A 12,896-nucleotide genomic window follows, 5' to 3' on the forward strand; every position below is an offset into this window, starting at 1 on the left:
CGTAAAAGTGGAATCGTATAGTATTTGTATTTTTATGACAGGATTATTTCACTTAGCATAATGTCTTCAAGGCTTATCCGTGTTATAGCATTTGACAGGATTGCCTGCCTTTTTTGAGGCTGCATAATATTGCATATTGTGTGTTTGTGTGTACACCGATTATTCTTTATCCATTTTTCTGTTAAAGAACATTTATGTTGCATGGACATTGTTGGTTGTTTCTACTTCTTGGCTGTTGTGAATAATGCTGCATTGAACATGATTGTGCAAATATTTCTTTGGGGTCTTGTTTTTTTTTTTTTTTTTTTTTGGTATATACCCAAAAAGTGGGATTGGTGGATCATAATATATTTTTGACTTTGGAGGAACCTCCATATTGTTTTCTGTAGCAGCTGCACATTTTATTTATTTTATTTTTAAAATTTATATTCCCATATAGTTAATATTCAGTGTGAAATTAGTTTCGGGTATGCGACATAGTCATCAGCAATTCTTTATATTACTCAGCAGCTGCACATTTTCCATTCCCACCAGCAGTACACAGGAGTTTCAGTTTCTTCCCATTCTTACCGACGCTTGTCCCAGCTTCCCCCCCCCCCACCTTTTTTGATAGTGGCCATCCTAAAAGTTGTTAAGTGATACCTCATTATGGTTTTGATTAACATTTCCTGATGATTAGTGATGTTGAACATCTTTTCATATACTTGTAGATCATTTGTATATCACTTGTAGAGAAATAACTATTGGAGTCCTTTGCCCATTTTGAAAATTGAGGTTTTGTTTTGTTTTGTTTTTTGACTTTTAAGATGTATGTATTTTGGATATTAACATCTTATCAGAGATTGGTTTGCAGATATTTCTCTTATTCTGTAGATTGGCTTTTTGCTCTGTTGATTGTTTTCCTTTGCTGTGCAGAAGGTTTTTTTTAAGTTAGATGTAGTCCTGTTTGTTCTTGCTTTTGTTTCCTGTGCTTTGGTGCCATATCCAAGAAGTCATGCCAGTCCAGTGTTATGAAGCCTTCCTCCCCTGTTTTCTTCCAAGTTTTATGGTTTCGGTTCTTATGTTTAGGTCTTTAACCCATTTTGAGTTAATTTTTTTTTTTTTAAAGATTTTATTTATTTATTTTACAGAGAGAAATCACAAGTAGATGGAGAGGCAGGCAGAGAGAGAGAGAGAGAGAGAGAGAGGGAAGCAGGCTCCCTGCTGAGCAGAGAGCCCGATGCGGGGCTCGATCCCAGGACCCTGAGATCATGACCTGAGCCGAAGGCAGCGGCTTAACCCACTGAGCCACCCAGGTGCCCCTTGAGTTAATTTTTGTATATGGTGTCCGGTAAGGTTCCAGGTTCATTCTTTTGCATGTGGATATCTGGTTTTCTAGGCACCATTTGTTGAAAAGACTATCCTCTCCCCATTGTGTAGCCTTCACATCCTTGTCAAAGATTACTTGAAGGTAGGGGTCCCTAGGTGGTGCCTTTGGTTAAGCGACTGACTCTTGGTTTCAGCTTAGGTCATGATCTTAGGGACATGAGACCACATCAGGCACCATGTTCAGTGAGGAGTCTGCTTGGGATTCTTTCTGTCTTCCTCTCCCTCCCCTTTTGCCCCTTTCCCCACTCGTGCTCGCTCGCTCTCTCTCTGTCTCTCTCTCTCAAATAAATAAAGATCACTTGACTGTATATGTGAGGATTTATTTCTGGGCTCTGTATTCACAACCTGAGATCAAGAGCCATATGGTCCACTGACTGAGCCAGCCAGGAGCCCCTCTTCAGTTTTATCATTTAAGATTTCTTCTTTCAGGGGCACTTGGGTGGTTCAGTATGTTAAGTGTCTGCCTTTGGCTCAGGTCATGATCCCAGAGTTCCGGGTTGCGGGGGGGGGGGGGGTGAGGAGTGGAGGTCCTTCTCAGTGGGGAGTCTGCTTCTCCCTCTGCCCCTCACCCTGGTCTAAATAAATTAAATCTTTAAAAAAAAATTTTTTTCTTTCATTTTCTTCCTTCTCTTTACTTACGGAGTAGTTGAATTTTTCTTCTCAGAACACGCATGGATAGATAACCAGATATAACCTTTACTCTGCTTTATGAAAACTTGGCATATTTGAATTAGAAGTTTCAAATTAAGTGTTGGTATTTGGATTAAAAATAATTTTTTTCTTTATAGATTAGACAGAGTAGTTTACTTGAAGCATGGTACATTTAAAGACTTTTATAAATGGAAAATACTTAAGCATATAGGAAAGTAGAATAGTACATTGAACTTGTGTATACCCACCTTCTAGATCGAATAATTTTTAATAATTTTGCCATATTTACTTTACATATCTGTGTATGTACAGATGTTTTCTGCACCATTTAAAAGGATATTAATGGTGGCAAGTGAAAGTTATTATTTTTTTTTAAGATTTTATTTATTTGAGAGAGAGAGAGTGAGCAAGAGAGAGCACAAGCCAAGGGGAGAGACAAAGGGAGAATGGGAGGGAGAAACAGACTCAGTGTTTCAGATTCAGGTTAAAGGTTTTTAGATGAGTACTTTAGCAATGCTTTGTATTCATATTGCTTCATGTTAAGAGCACATAATGTTTACTTGTCCATCATTCTTTTTTTTTTTTTTTTTAAAGATTTTATTTATTTGACAGAGAGAGAGAAATCACAAGTAGGCAGAGAGGCAGGCAGAGAGAGAGAGGGGAGGAAGCAGGCTCCCTCCGGAGCAGAGAGCCCGACACTGGGCTTGATCCCAGGATCCTGGGATCATGACCTGAGCTGAAGGCAGAGGCTTTAACCCACTGAGCCACCCAGGCGCCCCTACTTGTCCATCATTCTGATGCTGTGTTTCATCACCACGCTGAGGTGGTGACAACCAGATCATCTTATTGAAGGTTATCTTTTTCTTTTTGCATCTGTAAGTCATCTGTGAATGGCACTTCGGCACTGGGTAAATCTATCAACCTGTTTCAACTAATAATTTTAACCTTCTTTGGTGATGGCTGATTCTTGTTCAGCTCCTCGTTACAAATATTAAGATTCTTTTGTTCCTTTTACATTCTTTTAGCATAGTCATGTTCTGTGAAGAAGTTTCCCTCATCAGTTAGGGCTATTTTGTTATCTTGAAATGATGTTCTACTTGGAGAATAAATGCTTAGTTTGTTCCTTTAATATAGCCTTTTCTGGAGGGTTACAGTTGCCTCCAGTGGTGACAAATGAGGTTGGGTCTTTTTTGTCTTTGTTTTTGTTTTTTAACTTTTGTGGCTTACTTTCTTTCCTTTTTTTTGGCTGATGTATACTTTTATTTATTTATTTTTAAAAATTAATTTAATTTTTTCAGTGTTCCATGATTCATTGTTTATGCACCATACCCAGTGCTCCACGCAATACATGCCCTCCTTAATACCCACCACCAGGCTCACCCAACCTCCCGCCCCTCTCCCCTCCAAAACCCTTAGTTTGTTTCTCAGAGTCCACAGTCTCTCAGGCTTCCGTCTCCCCTGTGGATTTCCCTACTTCACTTTTCCTCTCCTTTTCTTAATGTCCTCCAAGTTATTCCTTATGCTCCATAAGTTAGTGAAACTATATGGTAATTGACTCTCTCTGCTTGACTTATTTCACTCAGCATAATCTCCTCCAGTCCATGTTGATACAAAAGTTGGGTATTCATCCTTTCTGATGGAGGCATAATATTCCATTGTATATAGGGACCAAATCTTCTTTATCCATTTGTCTGTTGAAGGGCATCTTGGCTCTTTCCACAGTTTGGCAATTACTTTTGTGGCTTTCTCTGTGGAATATCATATGTACTTATAAGTATTACATATTTTGAACTTTGGTTTCATTTAGGATTATATATCGATGTAGATTTGCCTTTATTGTATATATAAAATATATTAATATATTATTTTTTTGTAGTGAGAAGACATGTTGAATAACAGGAAGAGCTATAGAGTTTGCAGATATCAACTGTGGCCTTAGTAAGCACATTCTTAGCGTCTGTGTCAGACAGATGGTAAGTATTGTTAAAGTCATAGAGTATGAATTTTTTGCACTTAGGTTCTCAAGCTGTTTTAGTGGTTTAAAAAAATCTCTCAGAAAGAAAAGGTAATCGTGGATTTTGTTACTAGAACTTCTCAAAGAGCTTGTGGTTGTATAAAAAACTGTACTGTAGTTCTGCTTTTCCTCTTTAATATTTCCCCTTTATTAATGTATTAGAGTCTCTGCTTCTAAAATGCTTCTTCATATTTTATATATTCTCCATCTGCAAATATTATTTGTGTACCTATTTTATGTGTGGGACTACAGCTAACTGTCAGACTGGAGTATGTATCATTACTTGTGTTACTAAGGAACATGGCTAATAGGGAAATATACACACATAGATGAAAATATGTTGGTAAAACCAACAGTGTGAGGCCCTAAAATAACCAAGCAAGACTAATACTGGCAGTATGTAATGGAGGATTATAGAAAGTGTTGAAGAACTCTAGAGAATTACATCTTCCTGGGTTTTTTGGCCAAAAGCTGTATATTATTTAGCAACTGGATTTTTCACTTAAAAATATGTTTCAGGGGTCATTCTGGTTTCTACATATGTCTGGTTTCTTTATCTTAAACTGTTTAATAGTTGTCTAGTATTCTAAAGGGTGACTTTTACCATTATTTATTTAGCCATACTTCTATCCATTGATATTTAGGATGTCTTCAATGATTAGTTATGGTAGTTTTTATGTCAGATAAATACATTTTAAGATTACTGGTCACCTTAATTTGATTACATTTTGTATAAATTCTGGTGTTTTGTTTGTTTGTTTTTTAGTGACACACCTTTTGGTACCTTCATGAGATTTAGTATTTATCTTATCCTTATCATAGTGGTACACTTAAAATCATTTTGTAGGTAACTTAATCCCCAGTAAAGGTGGATTGTTTGGTTTGGGTAGCATTTATTTCTGAAAGAGATGTTTCTTCATCTTGTTTGGGATGATAGAATGTTTTGGGTTCTGTGACTTCCATATATATTCCTTATAGAGTGATGTTTTTGTTTTTCTTTCTTTTTTGATGGCTTTAAGGAGCTAAAGTATTATTAATAAATTTGATTGTTCGTATCAATTTTCTTAGGCCTCTTCTTTCTAGATGGTTGATATTGCATATATTAAATAGAATATCTTTCTTGTTATAGAAATTTATTTTCTGATATTGTTCTATAAAGTTAAGTTTTCTAAAATTAGTGGCCTTTGTATAAATATAGCAGATTTATTTGTAAATGACATGGGGAATTTCTTTAGTGTTTTAGTATTGTGTTGATGATGTAGCTTTCGATAGGAAGGTTTTTTTTTTGAAGTGGTATTTATTGGTATATTCACTTTAATGGCAGTACTGACTATTGCCATACCAGTGTTAGAGTTTGTGTTCACTCTTCTACGTTTATAAATTTCATGTTAACCCAGACTTTTTTTTTAATATTTAAAAGAACATGTATCTTTATCTCTTAAAAAAAAACAACAAACAAGCAAACAAAAAAAAACTTGAGTTGTTAAGGCCACCTGCTGGAATATTCTGATGGTAATCAGTGAGCAAATACATATTGATTGGTTCTCTATCAGGTTAAAATTGAATTATAGAGATAGAAGAGCTTAGAAAATGAACAGAATATGAAATTTAAAATTTCATGGCCTCATTATTAATAAAAATTTATATTACTTGTTTTTAGGTTTTTCATTTGAGCCAGTTTCACATTTCTCCATAATATATCAAACCTTACTTACCCATCCTTATTTCCCATATCCTTTTAGAATACACTCTATAGGTCAGGTATGTATGTGAATAAGCTACATAACCTTGATTAAACTAGCGTATTAATAAGGCTCTCTTTATGGAAGAAGAAAGATGCCTTGGATCAGTTGATAAAAGAGTTGAAGATCACTCAGGGGGATAAATGGAATTGAAATAATCTGGGTACAGAAAGTAAAACTGGTACTTGGTGGTAGTGTATGTTTTCATAGAGGTGCTCCACTATACTAAATATTAGTTGGGACACTTAAGCTGCCTACATGTTTAGATCTTTTTCTGTATAAATGGACATGATGGAAAAAGAGGTAGAAGGGATGTATGGCTTGCCAGGTAGAGGAAGTATAGAGGAAATCTAAGATTCAGCTTTATTAATAGTGGTTGTTTTTCCCCTCCTGTTTATTAAAGTATGTATATAGTATAGATTATTTGGAAAATGCAAAAGTAGTATTTAAAAAGAGTAGTATGCTAAATATAAAGTAATTTATAATCCCATAAACAAGAGATTTCTAGTCTAATATTGTAATCTAAACTAGTTCCATTTGGGTGTCTGTATAAATTATATTTAGTTTTGTGTCTTGCTTTATTTTCTAACATTGTCTTAAAAAAAAACCCTCTCAAATATTATCCAAAATATAGTCTTTAATGACTGTATAAAATTTGATACTTATCTTTTCTAGTTCTTATTTTTCTTATTTGCAAAATAGGCATAATATTACTTACCATTTTAAAAGTTAAGTAAAATCATGGCCATAACATTCTAGCTGATGTATGTTAAGTATTTAATAAACGATAATTGCTATCACCAGAAATTATTTTGTTATTTCTTTCTCATTACTTTATTGTTTTTTAGTTTTTCTTTGTAAAAAAATTACTGTATTTTGAATATTTCTGTATAAATATCTATTTAAATATGTAAATCTGATTCTTTTCTATCATGAATTTCTGAAAGTGGAATTGTTTGATCAAAGAATGTAAGTTGACCCTTGAACAACACGGGTTTAAACTGCCCAGATCCACTGGCATGCAGATTTCTTACAGTATAGTACTGCAAATATATTTTCTCCTCTTTATATTTTCCTTAAAAACATTTTCTTTTCTCTAGCTTACTTTATTGTAACAAAACAATACATATAATATATAATACATATAATACATTTACAAAATTTGTGTTAATTGACTTGTGTTTATATTCTCAGTAAGGCTTCCAGTCAACAATAGGCTGTTAGTAGTTAAGTCAAAAGTTATCAGTGGATTTTTGATTACCTGGTTGGTGTTCTTACCACCTCCCCCAACATTGTTCAAAGGTCAACTCTAATTTGAGATTTCTTGATACACAGTGCCAGTTTGCTTTCTAGAAAGGTTCTACTAGTTTATTCTCATTACAGTGTATTAGAATTCCTATTTCACTATAGCCTTGCCAACAATGGCTATTATTATTTAAAGATTATTTTTTTATCTATTAAGCAACATAACAGTCATATCTGACGTAACAGTAATATTCTTTCTCTTTAAAAAAAAAAAGAAAGAGAGAGGATGGGCATGGAGCCTAATGTGGAGCTTGAACTCAGGACCCTGACATCAAGACCTGAGCTGAGATCAAGAGTTAGACGTTTAACTGAGTCACCCAGGCACCTCAGTAATATTCTTTTAACTTCACTTTCTAAAACAAGGATTTATTTATTTATTTATTTGGGGGGCGGGGAGAGCACAAGTGGGGGAAGTGGCAGGCAGAAGAAGCAGGTTCCCTGCTGAACAAGGAGGCCGATATGGGACTCCATCCCAGGACCCTGGTATCATGACCTGAGCCAAAGCTTTACTGATGACATCACCCATGCATTCCTCTTTTAACTTCATTTTATTAATGGGGTTAAACTTTTAAATTTTTATTGAGTATTACAATTTCTTTCTAGAACTCTATACCTATTGCTTTCCTGTTCTTATTTCTTTTTGCTTACCTTAATCCTTTATTTATCTAGCAGGAATTTATTGAGTGCTTACTATGTGCTAGACATTGTTTTGGTATTGGTATATAGTTTTGGTACTTATTATTTAGTTTAGTGATGGCAGTGCAGGAGTGAACAGAATTGCCAAAAGCCTTTGGTTTCAAAGAGTTTACTTCCTAGAGTCAGGGTATATACAAGCATTAACCAACATAAACATTGAAATTACAGAGTGGTAATTGATTTGGAGGGAAAAAATAATGAGAGAGAAATGGAGAGAACATTCGTGTGTGCAGTTTTGCATAGTACGGTTAGGGGAAGCCTTGCTTCAAAGGTGCCATAAGTTAAATCTTGTAAGGAGTGAGTCAGGTATGTATCTGGGGGAGTGCATTTCAGGCTATGAATTAAGTATAAGGGCAGTGAAACAGGAGAATACTGGGTGAATTTAAGAAAGAGCAGGAGGGAGAGTACCAAGAAATGATTTGAAAGAGTTCTTAGGGAACCATACTGTTTAGTATCTTAATTAGGCCATTTTAAGAATTTGAGGTTTTACTCTATATGAAATGCAGAGGTCTTGGAGGCTTTAAATCAAAACTTTGACTTAGGATCTACAGATTCAACAGAGTCCCTGTCAATATTCCAAAAGGCTTTTTTGCAGAAATTGGTAAACGAATTCTAAATTTTGCATGTAAATCCAAAGGGCGCAGAATAGTCAGAAGTCTTGGAAAAGAAGAGCAAAGTTCAAAGACTCACTTTTCCTGATTTTATTTTACTTTTTTAAAGATTTTATTGTCAGAAAGAGAGAGAGATACAGAGAGACAGAATACAAGCAGGGGGTTTGGCAGGCAGAGGGAGAAGCAGGATTCCTGTTGAGCAAGGAGCCAGATGTGGGACTCTATGCCAGGATCCCCCGGGATTGTGACCTGAGCTGAAAGGCAGACACTTAACTGACTGAGCCACCCAGGCATCCTTACTTTTCCTGATTTTAAAACTTAACTACAAGTCAAGATGATGTGATACTGGCATAAGAGTAGATATATAGACCAGCGAAATAGAATTGAGAATTTGTAATAAACCCTTATAGTTATGGTCAGTTGATTTTTGGCATGGGTGCCAAGACCATTCATTGGAGAAAGAATAGTCTTTTTGTTTTTTCAAAGATTTTATTTATTTGTTAGGGAGTGAGCAAGCGAGAGAGAGCTCACAAGCTGGAGGGAGCAGCAAAGGGAGAGGGAGAAGCAGACTCCCTGGTGAGCAGGGAGCCTGCCAGTGGCAGAGGTGGGGGAGGGCTCGATCCCAGGACCCTGGGATGGACCTGAGCCAAAGGCAGATGCTTAATGGCTGAGCCATCCAGGCGCCCCAGTGTGTAGAGTTTTTATCATGAGTGGATGTTGATTAATTTTCCAAACATTAAAACAGCTTTATAATCTAAAAATAAATTCAGGTTAATTGTGATACTTTTTTTTTTAAATAAATAACTAATATTTTTGTGTTTTGTATAATATATCATTCATAATTTATGTCTTTCTACTGTAATATTTTGCTTTGGAATTTTGCATTTATTTTCATGATTGAAATAGGCCTGGAACTTTTTTCTTTTAATATCCTTGTAAGGTTTTGGTATCAAGGTTAGGTTGGCCTCATAAAATGAGTTGGGAAGTGTTTTCTCTTTAACTGAGTCTCTAGAAGAGTTTGTGTAAGATTGATATTATAGGTTATTTAGTGGGATTTACTTATAAAGCCATCTAGACCCTAGAGTTTTCTTTGTGGGAAGGTTTTAAGTTAAAGATCCATTTCTTTAATAGATACAGGACTATCAGATCTTGTTATTTCAGATATGGTATGATATATGTTTTTAAAAAAATGTACATTCCATTTAAAGCTTAAAATTGGCATAAAATTATTTATGATCTCTCTCCCTGTTTTAACACATGTCTCTCGACTTGATGGGCCCAGCACACTTCCACTGTGCAACTCTGCTGTATCTGGACTTGATAATGATGTCCCCTTTTTCATTTCTGATATTGGTAATTTGTACCTCCTCTCTCTTTGGTCGCTCTTGCCAGAGATTTGTTATTTTTAATAGTTTTTTTTTTTAAGACTAGTAGATTTCAGAGAACTGTCTTTTGATGTTGTTGATCCCATTTACTATGTATTTGTTTTCTATTTTGTATTTGCTGTTTGTTATTTCCTTTCTAGTTTTTTGGGGTTTGATTTGCTGCCGCCCCTCTCTAAATGGCCTATTGAATGTTTAGACAGTTGATTTTTCAGCCTTTCTTTTTTTCTAATATATGCATTTATATGCATCTTTTTTTAAAAATAAAGATTTTAATTATTTATTTGAGAGAGAATATGAATGGGGGGATGGGAAAGAGAGAGGGAGAGTCAGAGTCTCTGCTGAGCAGGGAGCCTGATGCTGGGTGGGACTAGATCCCAAGACCCTGAGATCATGACCTGAGCCGAAGGCAGATGAACTAACCGAGCCACCCAGGCACCCGCATTTATTTGTATGCATCTTTTTCTGTGCATGACTTTAGTTGTATCTCACAAATTTGGATATATTTATTTGGTTAAAATATTTTCTAATATTAATTTATTTTATTTTTTAAAATTTCATTTATTTATTTTTAAAAAGATTTTACTTATTTATTTAGAGAGGGCTTGTGGGGGGTGAGGAAGGCAGAGTGACAGAGAGGGACAAGCAGACTCTGGGCTGAGTGCAGAACCAGACCCGAGGTTCAATCTCACATCCCTGAAATCATGACCTGAGCCAAAATCAAGAGATGGATGCTTAACCCACTGAGCCACCCAGGTGCCCTTTAACTATTATCTTGAATTGATGTTAGCATTTCACTAACATAGTGGAATTCTTCTTTGACTTAAGTACGGGAGTATATTTTCAAACAACTGTGTCTTCTAGTTCTGTTTTAGTTAATAATTTTAATATAATCCCATATGTACTAGAAAATAAAGTATATTCTGTGGTTATTTGATTCAATGTTATATAGATAGTAAGCCAAGTTATTTATTGATCTTCTCTGTCCTTATTGTTCCTCCCTTCATTTTTTTTTATTTTGTTGGGGGGGGCTCTTTTTTCTAATAGTTATAGAGGGAGCATTTTTACAAGTTGAATACAAACTTAGAATTGCAGAATTGTTACATCTTCCTGGTGAATTTTATCATTGACATGTACATCAGTGGTGATTTAGATAAGAGCAATTTTTATTTTTTTTTGAAAATGATTTAATATTTGATGTAAAAAGAACAACATAAATCACAGGGAAAATCAGAACCTTTCTGGGCTTCTTTTTCACTTAGTTTAGTTTAGATTGGCTTGTACTTTGGAATGAATATGGGAGAAAATACCAAAACCTTTGGTTGCTTAAGATCTCTAAAACATTTTTTTCCTTTTAAAAAAATTTTATTTTTTTATTCAAGTATAATTAACATATGGTGTTATATTAGTTTCAGGTATACAGTATGATGAGTCAATAATTCTATGTATTTCTCAGTGCTCATCAATATAAGCATACTCTTAATCCCCTTTATTTCACCCATCTGCCAACTTACCTCTTCTCTGGCAACCACCATTTTGTTCTCTGTATTTAAGAGTCTGGCTTCCCCCCCGCCTTGGTTCATTTGTTTTGTTTCTTAAATTCCACATATGAGTAAAATCATATGATATTAGTCTTTCCCTGACTGTCTGTTTCACTTAGTATTATATCTTCTAGGTCCATCCCATGTTGTTGCAAGTGGCAAGATTTCATGGCTTTTTTATGGCTGAGTAATATTCCACTGTGTTTGTGTGTATGTACACATCCCACATCTTTAATCATCTGTTGATGGATTCTTGGGCATAGAGGCTTGAATTCATGACCCTGAGATCAAGACCTGAGCGGAGATCAAGAGTTGGACATTTAATGGACTAAGCCATCCAGGCATCCTTATGTCTTGGCTATTGTAAATTATGCTTCAATAAACATAGGGGTTCATGAATCTTTTTGAATCAGTGTTTTCATTTTGGGTAAATACCCAGTAGTGGAATTACTGGATAATATGGTAATTCTATTTTTAATATTTTGAGGAACCTCCAAATAACTCAATACCTAAAAACTGAATAATCTGATTAAAATGGGCAAAGGACCTGAATAGACATTTTTCTAAAGAAAACATACAGATAGGCAACAGACAAGTGAAAAGATGCTCAACATCACTAATCATTGGGGAAATGCAAATTAAAACCACAATGAGATACCACTTTATACCTGTCAGAAGTACTAAAGTCAAAAAAATAATAAGTGTTGATGAGGATTTGGAGAGAAAAAGGAACTTTTGCGCACTGTTGGTAGATAAGAGCAATTTTAGGGTAGTTGTAGAAATGGTGGAGGCAAAAATCTATGAAAGAATGGAAGGAGAAAAATTGAAAACAGTTGCTGTATGTTGTACGTATTTTCCCCTAATTTTGTTTCTGATACATAGGTCTTTTACATTTAAATGTGGCTAGATCTGTTAGTATTTTTTTTTTCCTTATGATTTCCTCTTTGTACTTTTTTGCTTATATAGTTTATTTTCCCAAGATAGGATATTCACTTGTTCCATGGATCTTATACTGCTGAACATTGCTGTCCACTAGAACTTTCTGCACTGATGGGAAAAGCTTACTATTTCTGCTCTCCAATATGGTAATCATTAACCACATGTAGTAACTGAGCATTTGAAATATGAGTAGTATGACTGATGAAATGAATTTTTAATTTAACATGCTTTTTTTCAGAATTAAACTTTTTATTTTGGGATTATACATTCACATCTGGCTCTAATAAATGTACAGAGAAATCTCCTGTGTTCTTTACCCAGTTCCCCCGATGGAACATTTTTGCACAACTGTCCTATGGTATCATAACCAGGATATTGTCATTGATATAGAACATTTCCATCAATACAAGAATCCCCCAACTTACCCTTAAATGGCCACACCCACTTGCCCTCCTCTCCCCATCCCTTCCTTAACTCTTGGCAGTCATTAATCTGTTCTCTATCTCTTTTTTTTTTTTTTAAAGATTTTACTTATTTATTTGACAGACAGAGATCACAAGTAGGCAGAGAGGCAGGCAGAGAGAGAGAGGAAGAGAAGCAGGCTACCCGCTGAGCAGAGAGCCCGATGCGGGGCTGGATCCCAGGAC

At 35.1% G+C, this 12,896-nt stretch overlaps 1 protein-coding gene across 9 annotated transcripts in view; it reads left to right on the forward strand.

Annotated features, from left to right (window-relative positions):
• The window catches only part of N4BP2 (NEDD4 binding protein 2), an 83,828-nt gene that overhangs the window by 10,901 nt on the left and 60,031 nt on the right, over positions 1 to 12,896 (forward strand). For all 9 annotated transcript variants that reach the window (XR_006605736.1, XM_004764026.3, XM_004764028.3 and 6 more), the window contains exon 2: positions 3,896 to 3,992. The gene's annotated coding sequence lies outside the window, so the exon portion shown is untranslated. The remainder of the gene's footprint in view (positions 1 to 3,895; positions 3,993 to 12,896) is intronic.

This window comes from Mustela putorius, unplaced genomic scaffold (genome assembly GCF_011764305.1).
Source record: "Mustela putorius furo isolate JIRA1106 unplaced genomic scaffold, ASM1176430v1.1 tig00000083_pilon_pilon_pilon, whole genome shotgun sequence".
NCBI classification, from domain to species: domain Eukaryota; kingdom Metazoa; phylum Chordata; class Mammalia; order Carnivora; family Mustelidae; genus Mustela; species Mustela putorius.